Genomic DNA, 13,385 nt, shown 5'->3' with positions numbered 1-13,385 from the left:
ATTCATATCTGAATATAACATACATATTCACGAATGAATATTAGTTTAGCTTGTGTTCAGAAGTAAACAAAACATAATTTATTTACCTTTTTTTTTATTTGTTCTTGGTTTTCGTTTATATGTATTCTTCACTGTTGGTGTTGTTTTTGTAAGGGTAAGTAGTTAATATTAGGAAAACATAAGCGAAATGTGAAGTAACCTTTGTATTTTGACAGAATAGTTTTGAATAAAGATGAAAAATGAAGAGATGATGTAAAAAAATTTATATATCAAATAATAATGGATGATTCTTACAAAAATTTCAAGTAAATAAAGTAATAACGAAGGAGGGTTACGAGAATGAACGAGTATCATAAATTTCAAGTAAAATTGAAGTAAACGACCTTTTTTGAAGAATGAACAGTGTGAAAACAATGTTTTTACTTTTGAATCAACTAATAATTTTCGAACATTACGAGAAATTTCAAGTAATCAAGTGATAATTTTAGAAATGATTCGAAATTGTTAAAATCTTGAGAAAAAACACAGATGGTTACCTTTCATTTTCAAGAGTGAGGAAATGGTCTCGTTCATGTTTTCATCGAAAGACATTTTTCTTCGTTTATGTTATTTGATGCTTCTGCAAATGTTTTTCTTCTTGTCGATTCTTCTTCAAATGGTTTTCGTGTTATGGTGTATCGAAGAGGGAAATGGTGCTTTTCTATCGAGATTTGACGTGATATCAAATTACTCCAGTGCCCTGACGGTTTAATGTTTTTTGATTATTTACAAATTTGCCACCGCTCATTAATGTATTTGGATTATTTACAAGTTTGCTACCCTGCGTTTTTTAAGCTCATTAAATGATTGGATGAGAATGGTTCCCCCATTCTCAACCTTTTTTTTTTCTCAATTGAACCCTCCTCTCTCTCTCTCTCTCTCTATATATATATATATATATATATATATATATATTCAAATGAGAACAAATTTTAATCAATCATTTCTTAAATAAAAAAAGAAGCACGTCATTTAAGTTTTAATGGATAGATGGACTTATGTGTAATTTAACTTTTCCCTATGCTTTGCTTCTTAACACACATAACCATCGACATCCCACTCCGATCATGCCCTCCGCGAAGCACCGCCTCCTCTCGCTATGCTCCTCAACCATCGACCCCACCTTATTCTTTTCACTTGTATATCAGCTGTTTGTTGATATGCATGAATGAGACACTATTTACTATTTAAGGATATCATGAACAAAAATAAATAAAATTACCTAAACTGTTGTAATGAGTTGTATTTTCTTGTAGTATCACTGTTAGTTACTGCTTGTGTTGATGATGGAACCGTATTGAATGTTTGCCTCAAGATTGTGTTCAGTTTATAGTTTCTTTATGAAATGTGTTCGTGACCAGAATGGTAATCATGTAATCCAAAAATGTATTGAATGTACGCCTCAAGTTCGTGTTAGGTTTATAGTTTATTCTTTCTTTGGAGAAGTTGTTTCTCTTTCATCACATCCTTATGGATGTCGAGTCATTCAGGTAAAAGAAAAAATTTAAAAGAAAAGTGATTATCTATTTCTTCTTCTTATATGTGAAATTAACAAAGGGTTTTGGAGCATTGTGATGATCAAAATACATAAGTTATAATGGATGAAATCATGAACTCGGTTTGTACTTTAACACAAGACTAATATGGAAATGGTGTTATTAAGGTTGATTGTTTTTTTTTATTGAAAATAGTAAGCTTTAGGGGATGGATTGGAGTCTATTAGAGAGTTGAATATCATTGTAGGATTTCATGCACACAAGGTGTTTGTCATATTGTCTGAAAGAACCTAATAAGTGTAAAAGTAGCATTTTATGTGAAAATCCTTAACTTTGAAGCCTTATCACGCCAAGCATTAAGGACCTTATGTTAAATTGAATTGCACATCTTAATAGCCTAATAAGTAACCAACAATCATGTTAAAAGTGTCACACCCCAAAACTGGAACGGCAAAAACGTTATGGGGTGGATGACGTCATGTCAAGTATCACAACATATGCAATATAGTAATCAAAGTACAACAACCATTGCATTAATAGTAATAATTTTACATAGTTTAAAATTTATAGCAACATCAAAGTAATACAAGGAATAGTATAGATGCAGCTCGGTTCTAGACTGTCTTCGCAAAGCTCCCAGGATGTACCTGTCTATCGTTGACCTGAGAATACAAGTTATTTTGAAAGCGAGTATCAGCATTTTATAATGCTGGTGAGTCCATAAGTATTTAGTGTCATTAGTATAAATATGCATTTTTATTCAAAATAACTTTATGAAAGATAGTAGTTTAGAATCTACGGTGTATTAGCGTCCTTTTCAGAAAATCCTATATTTTCTAAATAAAAACAGTCTTCTACCAAGACCCGACCGATTTATGTTTTAAGGAGTAGTTTTCCCCAAATTACTATCATTACCAAATACAAAATTGACTTTAAAAGAGTAATAAGAAAATCATAAGTGAAAATACTAGGGGAAAATAATATATATACCTCAGCAGTAACACTGCTGACTAAAACAAAAGAAAACGTAGACTCCAGGTGAGTATCGAATGAATGATAAGCCTGGCTCAGTCTAACAAAAGGAAGTACAGACTCTAGACAATATCGAGTGAACGATACAACTAGCAAAGTCTAAAACAAAAAGGGTGAATGTGAACCCGTATGTAACCATGCTGATCGACGATAGAGCATCCGAGACCCTCCAGGTCACGCGTAGAGGTAGTGGCATTAAAGGTAGTGACATTGTAACAGCCCGAAATCTCAGGTATTATTATTATTATGTTTTGGGGTGATTTAAGAGGGGACTCGGCGAGTTGGAGCCTAGACTCGCCGAGTAGGATCGCAGACTTGGTCGCGGGATCGCGACTGGACTCGACGAGTCCAGATATGGACTCGGCGAGTCGACGCTGTTTAGCGAAAACCCTAACCGTTCAGGTTTGGGACGTATAAAGGAGACGTATTGGCCGTCATTATTCATTTTAGCCTTCTGAGAAGAACCCTAAATCGATTGGGTGCATCTGGAGCAAGGATCATAGGCCATTATTGATTATAGAAGACTGATTGTGCAAGGAAGAGAAGAGATTGGCTAAGGGAGCAGCAAGGGGGTCACATTCTGAGGATTGGGGACACAGAGAATACATCATCCAGGTAAGAATTCGTGTATGCTCTGCTATATTGATGTATTTATGGATTTAGGGTTTATGGAACCCTTGTGTGATTAGATTGACTGTGACCCTAGTTCCCTAAACGAGTGTAAACCTGTATTGAGACCCTTGGAGGTCCAGAATGTCCCATGTCTATGCATTTCGGGAATTGATGAAGGTTTTGGATTGGAATCCTTATGCCTTAGGTCAAAATGTAAATTATGAATTACATGGTGTATCATGTGCACTGAAATGAGGACTTCACGTGGTAGATCATTCTAGGAAGGCCAGACCTAGGAATGGTCAAAGCAGTTCTGAACTTAGGATGCAGTTTGAGCGGTTGCATGGCATGGACTCGCCGAGTTCGATGAGCAGACTCGGCGAGTAGCTTGAAGATTTACTGGGACTCGTCGAGTTGTTCTTCAGACTCGGCGAGTTGAGTCGGGGTGGCCCCGCGATTCTTCCAGGAGTAACTCGTCGGGTCAAGGAGGATACTCGACGAGTAGATAGGGAATCCCAGAGAGTTGGAGGACGTCTAGACTCGCCGAGTCGCCATGGTACTTGCCGAGTCCGGTCGAGTTGACCGTTGACCAGAGTTGACCTAAGTCTGACTTCTTAGGGATAGTCACACTTAGAAGGTATATGTGTTAATGAGATATGTGATGTTATAGGGAGGTTGTAGCTCGTCGGATTGTGCACGAGTGATTTCAGGATTTGCTAGCTTTCAGCATTCACGAGGTGAGTCTTCTCACTATACTGTACCCGGAAGGGTTGACTGTATGACCGGAAGGTCAGCTATGATATGTGATATGTATGCTATATGTGGTAAGCTGCTCGTTATATGTGCTATGTATGTTATGGGCCGGAAGGCGATTATATTATGGGCCGGAAGGCAATATGTTATGGGCCGGAAGGCAATATATTGTGTGATGGACCGGAAGGTCGGCGTGGGTAGGACCGGAAGGTTTACCCAGCAGGGACGGAAGTCCCCTGAGACACATGGACCGGAAGGTCAGGGCCTGGAAAGGCGTATGTGCGTAAGTTGTATATTGGGGAACTCGCTAAGCATTTATGCTTACAATTGTTATGTATGTGTTTCAGGTACTAGCGAGGACCGTGGGAAGGCGCCGGCGTGATCGATACACACTGAAGAATGCTTTTATGATCTTGGGATTTTGAATATTTGTATTTGACTGAATACTTAAACTATTTATGCCTTGTTTCGAATGGAAATAATTTTATTTTAAAAATGAAAAATTTGTTTGAAAATTTGCGTTGTTACAGACATTATGTCACCCATGGGCCTTACCGGCGCGGACTGTAGCTAGTAGTCTGGGTGTGGGAGTGTCAGTCCCGTATAGATCTATACACATGATGTTCGCTCTCCTTCCCGGAGAGTCTGGTTACATGGCGTTGGCGCAATGAAGCGTCGTAGAGGGAAATAGTGTGTCACATTCTAAAGTAAAAGAGAAAGAGAGAGATAGAGAGAGATAGAGATACAGATAAAGATAGAGATAGAGATAGAGTCTCCTAACTATTCCTATAATAGTTACTAGGGTTCCAGAAAACATGAATAATAGAAGGATGCCTGTACTACTCAAGGCGATGAATTGGCTGAGAGAGAGAGAGAGGTTTTATGTCCATACATGTATACATGATATATAATTAATATTTAAACGACCTTTGGACGGATAACCGATACCCACCAGAACACATCCCAATAAGGAAAAGGAAATAGGGCGAACTAGCCTTCCTAAGTCCTTTAAACATTATTTATATAACTATACAAATATAGGCATGCATTTAACGAAATAGAAGCATAGAATAAAACTTTGGTAGAGCCTTTGGAAAACCTTTAAAAATAAGAATTTACGACTTGATGTCGTTTTGTAAAACAAGATTTGAAAACCTTTGGAAATCCTTTGAAAAAACCTTTCATAAACAACTTTTGAAAAATGATTTGTATAAAACAGTTTAAGTGAAGAAAACCTTTGATAAGAAATCACGACTGGATGTCTCTTAAGTAAACAAACTTTGAAAAAACTTTGGATAACCTTGAATGATCTAAAAAGGGATATTCATACTTTAACAAGATTCGAAAACCTGATTTGGAAATCTTTAATCTAGATAAACAGTTTAACATGCAAAATCTATTTTGCTATACAGTTATTAATCACATGTGATTTATCTAATAACTGTATAGTTCAACTTGTATTCCCCCCCTATAAAAGCAGTTAAAATCATTTAAAAGGTTAATTTAGGGGTATGAACTCACCTGTCGTGGACGATTCGAATGAATGGACGGTATAGGATGCTAAGTGTCAAGTGAGGACTTGACCACACACGCGAATCCTATTTAACATGTAATGATACATTTAAGTATCCAATTAGTCATTTAATAACTAATTAAGCAAGTAAAGATGTCCTACTACATAAAAACACTTTGCTACAAGTGCTAGGAGTAGCAAGGGTTGCATATAAGGTGTGTATGGACTCACATTGGAGTTTACTCCTCAAATAGTAGTGTATAAGGGTTTTTACGGTTTTGGAACCATATCCCCCATGAGTTTACGGTCGTAAACTCATGGGAATGGTGCATTTGTGTGCTTTAAGGCTTCAGGCTTGACAAATAAGGGTTCTAGAGTTGATTCAAGGGCTGTGGAAGTGATTGGGGCTTAAAATGGACACTTTATGGAGTTTACGGTCCTTGGACCAATCCCTTGGGAGTTTACGGCCATAAACACATGAGTTTACGGTTGTAAACTCATGTTTGTTCATTTCTTTTGTGCTTTGGTGGTTCTAGGCTATATAGGCAAGGTTCTAGTCACTTATATGAGCATAGGAAGGTGTTAAAGGCACTTAAACACCTTGGAAAGGTGTTTACGGTTTTGGGAGACCTTCCCAAACTGTAAACTCAAGTGTTGCTCATTTGGGCATGTTTTGGTGCGTCACATGAAGGAATACAAGGTTCTAGGCACTCATGGAAGCTTTTGGAGGTGTTTAAGGGGTAATTTAACATCCAAAAAGGTGTTTATGGTTCTTAAAGGTGTGTTTACGGCCCAAGAATGTTCTTGGGCCGTAAACTCATGTTTAATCCCTATATGTTAAGATTTTGGTGTTCTAACTCCATTCGTGCAAGCCCTAAGTCATTGTTAAGCATTAGAAGTGGTTTGGAAGGGTTTTGGGGCTTCAAAACCCCATTTATGAGTGTTTGCGGTCCAAGAGTGTTCTTGGGCCGTAAACTCATGATTTTGAGGGTTTTGGGTGATTTAAACACGAATTCGCAAGTGTGATAAGCTAAACAACAAGCTAGGAAGGCTAACTTACCGTTTTAAAGCTCGAAGGGGCGATTTTTGACCAAAACCAGATTTGTAGAGAGAGAAAGTAGAGAGAGAAGGCTCCTAAGGTGTGAAAAGGTTGGAATGAAACCCACTCAACCTTTATATAGGGTTGAGTTTACAGCCTGGGTGGGGGTCCACCCAACACCAACCGCAAACGGGGTTTTTCGCGACTTCCGTTAAACACGACAAATTTTATATTTTACCTCTTTATTTTTGGTTTGCTTGACGAATATTATTTAAAATATTCCAACGGGTTTAAATCCGGTGAAAAATATTTTGGGATAAATTAGGCTAATTTTTGACGTGCTTAATTACGACGTTAAAATAAATGGAAATTTCGGGTTGTCACAAAAAGTGATAAACTTAAGGCTTAACCATTCAGTCCTTAATAGAACACCAAAAGTGATTTAAAAGCGATTATGATCAATTTTCCCAAATCTACCCTCCAACTTCAAATATTCGTGCAATTCAATAAGAACACCTAAAAATCATGAGACTTAGTTTTCTAGAAATCTTAATGTGTCTAGTTTCTTCGAACTCTGAATCACAATTCGAAATTCCAACTTTTTGAGGGGTAAAATTGGAAATCTTCTCAGACTGGTCCCTGCTGTCACAAATTTGATACATTGTTTTCAAAAAATCATAATAGATTCATCATTATTTCAAATGCTAAAATTCCAAATCATATAGTTAGATATGTATAGTTTCCCACATATAAAGGGACTGATGTAATTCTTAGTAGATTGGTATAGTTTATTCCAAGAGTGTTGAGTGGTCCAGAAAGTCACAACTAAAAGTTACTAACTTGTAAATTTAATATAAAATAAGCCAAAAATCATTAGAACGAGATCTTTATATTTCTGAAAATATAAAAAGGGGAACTTTACTAACATAATTTTATCAAAATTTAATAATGGGTTGAATGGTAAGAAAACATATCCCAAACATAGCACTACAATCAAAGAGAAAATAAGGAAATATATACATAAGTTTTATAAGATTAATACAACAAAGCACAAGCTAAATAATGTTATAATTGTTGTGTGCATTCTCGAAAAGGAAAGGATCCATCTTGCTCATTCTAGCTAATTTTCAAGTTCAAGGAGGTGAGTTACACTAACTCTCTTATTATGTAGGCATTACTTGTTTTATGTTATTGTTCACGGATACCCTAATCCGGTAAAGTGAACAAGGAACGGCAGAATGTAGTTTGTTTTCAAGTGACACAAGCAGACAAGATTCATGTATGTGTTCTCGATTCGTTAATTGTTCTCATGTATTAAATCACATGTGATTATATGATCTAATCACATATCATTATATGCACAAGATTCATTTTTTTGTGTTTTCGATTCAATAGTTTTTCTTTGTCTATATTAATCGTATGTGATTAAATACATAAAATAACAAATGATTAAATACATGATAAAAACAATTGAAATGAGAACGCGAATTTGAATCTTATTTACATAAATCATATGTGATTAGATATGTATAATCACATGTGATTAAATACATGAGAACAACTATTGAATTAAGAACACGAAAATGAATATTGTCCACATATATCATATATGATTAGATACATATAATAACATGTGATTATGTGTATCTACTCACATATGATTTATGTGTCTAAGATTCATTTTAGCGTTATCGATTCAATAAATGTTTTTTCCACTTTAATCATATGTGATTAAATACACTTAGTTAGACGTGATTATATGTTTCTAATCACATATGTTTTGAAAAAATGAATCTTTTCTATTTAAATGATATATGACTAGATACATACAATCACATGTAATTATATACACGATAACAAATATTGAACCAAGAACACGAAAACAAATTTTTATCCAAATTTTGCATATGTGATTAAATACATATAATCACATGTGATTATATGAAAATAATCACATACGATTTATGTGGACATAATTCATTTTTGAGTTGTCGATTTAGTAGTTGTTCTCATGTATTTTATCATATGTGATTATATATATAATCATATATGATTAAGTACATGAGTACAACTATTGAATCGAGAAGACAAAAATGAATCTTGTCCACCTCATATCATATGTGATTATATACATATAATCACATGTGACTACATGTATTTAATCATATATGATTTATGTGGATAAAATTCATTGTCACATTCTCGATTCAATAATTGTTCTTTGTCCACTGTAATCATATGTGATTAAATACATATAATCAAATGTGATTATATGTATCTAATCAGATATGATTTATAGGGACAATACTCATTTTCACATTCTTATTTAATAGTTGTTCTTATACATTTAGCCACATACGCTTTCTGTAGACAATATTCATTTTTGCGTTTTTGATTCATTAGTTTTTCTTTTTCCACATTAATCATATGTGATTAATACATACAATCACATATGATTAAATATATAAGAAAAAATATTGAATCAAAAATACAAAAATAAATATTATCAATATAAATCATATGTGATTTGATACATATAATCACATGTGATTAAGTACATGGGTACAAATATTGAATTGAGAAAGAAATAATGAATCTTGTCCACGTAAATCATATGTGATTAGGTACATATAATCACATGTGATTATATGTATTTAATCTCATATGATTTATGTGGAAAATATTCGTTTTTGCATTTTTAATTTAATAGTTGGTCTTGTGTATTTAATCACATACCATTTATGTGAAAAAGATTTGTTTTCATGTTCTTGATTCAATAAATCATATGTGATGAAATATATATAATCACATGTAATTATATACATGAGAGCAACTATCGAATCAAGAATTTTAAAAGAAATTTATGTCTACATTAATAATATGTAATTAAATACTTATAATCACATGTGATTAAATATATGAGAAAAATTATTGAAACGAAAACTCAAAAATGAATATTATTCATATAAATCATATGTGATTCGATACATATAATCACATGTGATTATATGTATCTAATCACATATGTTTAAAATTGACAAAAAATAATTATTGAATCGAGAACGTACTAATGACATATGTGATTAAATATGTCTAATCGCATGTGATTATATGTATCTAATCACATGATTTATATGGACAGAAAAAGAATATTGTCCATATAAATTATATGTGATTAAATACAAATAATCACATGTGATTATATACACATAATCATAGGTGGTGGTGATGAGTGATGGTGGTGTATAGTGATGTTTGGTGGTGGTAGTTGGTAGGTGGTGGTGATGGTGAAGGGTGGTGGGGGTGACATGTGGGGCAGTGATTGTAGTCGGTGACAGGTGGCGTGTTGGAATAGTGACTATGCCCGTAACTATATTTGGTATGTACTTGACCCGGTTGTGCATGGTCCTTTTGGGTTGCCTTCTCCAAAGCAACTTGACAAGGTAATTTAAGGAGAAAGAGAGAATATTATGGTTTATTAATATATTATAAGAATAATATATTGAAAGAGAAATTATATTTATTTAATTAGTATTGGTCATAAGTTAATTAGGAATTAATTTGGTGATTAAAAGAGTGATATTTATATAAATAGTCATATATTTAGCATACATTTTTTATTCATTTTCAGTCCAAAAGGCATGCTTGGAAGTAAAAGGGAACAAGGAGAAGCAATTAGAGACCAAAGGTTGAAGAATGAAGGAATGACACACTCCTACTCGGTGAGTCTACGAGCTTACTCGGCGAGTACCAATGAATATTCCAGAAGATAAGTCAAGACTCCTGGTATAAGACGTATTTTGTGCATATACTCGGCGAGTTGGGTCTTCTACTCGCCAAGTACACCCTGTTTTGTGATAATTATAAATACCAAACCATTATCCGAAGGGAAGGGACTTCTGGCGTTTTAGGAGCTGCACCTGCGATTGAAGAACTCTTGGGAGAGCTGAGAAACCCTAACCTTCAATCCTTTGAAGAATCAAGGCAATCTAGGTTAATCATTCCACTTAACCTTAGGAATTAAGCATGTTTAGCTTAGTTGAATTTGTTTTTGAGTTTGTTTTTGCTATGACTATGAACTAAATTCATTTTGTTTCTGTTGGGGAAGACCAAGTTACTCCTATGGTTTAATTATACTTTTTGATTGATTACTATTTGGTGATTTTCTTAAATTAAGTTTGTTAAAGAACCTTATGCATTAATGACAACTATTTTCTGTTAATTGGAAGGTAATTAAGTTGCATGAACATCTCTTAATCATTAACCTCATATGTTATGTGAACACTTTATCATATGCCTAGGAATAATGAATATGAAACTAGGATTAATTAGAGAATGGGTAAATTAATGTGTGAGCTTGTTTGAGAAACCAACAAACAAGAGGTTAATTGAAACACCAACTTGATTAACCAATTACAAATCTTATTTAATCCAAACAATTGAACTAGGGAATTAATTAGTTTAAACAATTGGCCACTGCTTGAATTGATTAATTGTCTAAGGGTTAGGAATAATGAACATGAACCTAACCACTATAGTTGGTAACCAATAATAATTGATCTATTATTTAAATAACCATAGGAGTGAATTGGTTGAACCTAAACAGAAACCCTTTATTAAATTTAGTGAATTTGTTACTTGTTTTAATTGTTTAGTTAGTTAAGTGCTTAAGTGCTGTGTTTAAGTTTCTAATCTTGTAAAACTAGAGAAAAACCCTTTTACTTTTATTACTTGCTTAGTTAAAATTAGTTATTAGATTAATTTCCGTTCCCTGAGTTCGATACCCTACTTATCCAATTATACCACTAAAAGACAGGTTCACTGCCTTTGTGTGCTTAATTTATTAACCAAAAGTAGGATTAAAACTAGCTCATTTGACACACATCAAGTTTTTGGCGCCGTTGCCGGGGAACGATTCTAAATAGTTAATCTAATTCCTATTTTTTTCGATCCTTTGTGTGAGTTTACTGGCACGAAGTTAATTTATTGCAGTTTAATAGTTAGTAATTAGGTTTTAGCATCTGTTTTAGTTTATTATTAAGTTTAGTTTTTTCTTTCTAAATTTCATTACTACTCGCCGAGTGCATTCGCACCTACTTGGCGAGTATAGCAGTATTTCGCAGTTAATTTTCGTTTTTTTTAGTTGCATTTTTTTGTTCTTTTTACGTTTTTATCTTGTTCTATTTCAGGACTTTCATGACTAGAGGATCAAACACTCCGCTGGTACCCCCGTTTGAAGATCCCGAATCTGCATTGAAAAGGAACAAAGGAAAGGACGTGGAGAGCTCGCATACACCTAAGAAGTCACCTTTGTCTAATTTGAAGACTGTTTTTGGGAAGAAAAAGAGCAGAAAAGCAGGTGCATCCAGCGCACCTTTAGCAAGTGAAGACCCGATCAAGGAAGACACCGAGTACGATACCGAGGAGGAAGAAGAACCTACATACGGGCATGACTCCGATTCCGGCGACGAGTTAGCTCTTACCATGGCTAACATTGATGAAATCCCCATGGGGGAATGGAAGAAGAGGATGCACCACGACACTGGCTCGGGACTTGTGCAGCGCGCAATTCCCGCGACTGCTACTTTTGAGCTCAAGAGTCATATCCTAGCTTTACTTAAAGAAATTCCTTTCTATGGAAAAGACCACGAAGATGCCTAAAAGCATTTGGATGAAGTCAATAATGTAGCTGATTACTTTAATGTTCCAAATGTGCCTCGCGAAACTCAGCTACTTCGCATGCTTCCAGTAACATTCAAGGGTGCTGCAAAAAGACTGGCTCAAGTCACTTCCCCCCAGATCAGTCACCACATGGGCCAAGATGAAAGAAGAATTCATTGATCACTTTTGCCCACCTTCCAAGATTGCCAAGTTGAAGAAGGCGATTGCTAACTTTGAACAACAAGCTGGAGAGTCGCTATATGAAGCTTGGGAGAGGTACAAGAGTTTGCTAAGAAATTGCCACACCATGATCTTAATAGCCAGCAAGAAGTCTCCATCTTCTATGATGGAGTCAATGTCACAACCAGGCAGTTACTTAACTCGCAAGGCCCACTCACAAAGAAGCCACCCCCGGTGATCAAGGAATTGATTGAAGAATTCTCTAAGCACTCTAGAGAATACCACAACCCAAGAAATGATGTTACTAGGGGAGCCGCATATGCAGCTACTAAAGACTTGTCCACGGTCATGGCTATGCTAAAAACCATGGATAGGAGGATGGATAAAATGGATCAAACAATCCATGCTATTCGGGTGGGTTGTGAAAACTGCAATGGGCCTCATCTTACTAGAGACTGTGACTTGGATGAAAATGGCAACAAGAAGGTGCAAGTTTGTTACTCAAGTGGAGACCAATATGATGAAGATTGGCGAAAACCAAAGAAAGAGTGGCTCCCTTATGAAGAGTACAAGAAGGCTAAGGAGGAGAAGTTCAGGCAGAAAGGAAGAGGTTTTTACCAAAAGGAGGAGCCAGCACAAGAAAGAAAACCAAGTTTGGAAGAAATGCTTACCAGATTTGTAGCTGCTTCAGAAAAGAGACATAATGATCATGATGCTGCAATTCAAGAAACAAGGGCCGTGCTTAGAAACCAGCAAGCATCTATCCACAACATAGAAACGCAGCTAGGACAACTTGCTCAACAAATCAACCAAAGATCACCAGGCGAACTTCCTAGTAAAACCGAAAATAACCCACGAGGCGCGCACATAAGCATAGTCACAACAAGAAGTGGGAAGATAATCACTCCTCTGGCCCCTATTCAGAATGAAGCACCCAAAGAAATACAGAAGGAAGATGAAGAAACTCAAGACAAAAGTGAAAATCCTCAATCTGTAGAGCCTACTCGCCGAGTCCAAAATATGGACTCGGCGAGTCCACTGCCAATTCCAAAAAATCAGA

The 13,385-nt window shown here is 35.3% G+C and overlaps 1 non-coding gene across 1 annotated transcript; it reads right to left on the bottom strand.

Annotated features, from left to right (window-relative positions):
- Positions 1-12,353: 12,353 nt before the first annotated feature.
- Positions 12,354-12,459, bottom strand: LOC145103578 (small nucleolar RNA R71). Its single transcript, XR_013706662.1, has one exon. It is a non-coding gene; the product is annotated as a small nucleolar RNA R71 (small nucleolar RNA).
- Between the last annotated feature and the right edge of the window lie 926 nt (positions 12,460-13,385).

This window comes from Lactuca serriola, chromosome 4 (assembly GCF_051521515.1).
Source record: "Lactuca serriola cultivar US96UC23 chromosome 4, Lser_US96UC23_V15, whole genome shotgun sequence".
NCBI classification, from domain to species: domain Eukaryota; kingdom Viridiplantae; phylum Streptophyta; class Magnoliopsida; order Asterales; family Asteraceae; genus Lactuca; species Lactuca serriola.
The sequence above is the reverse complement of the archived record's forward strand: the minus strand, read 5'-3'. Positions and strand labels throughout refer to the sequence as shown.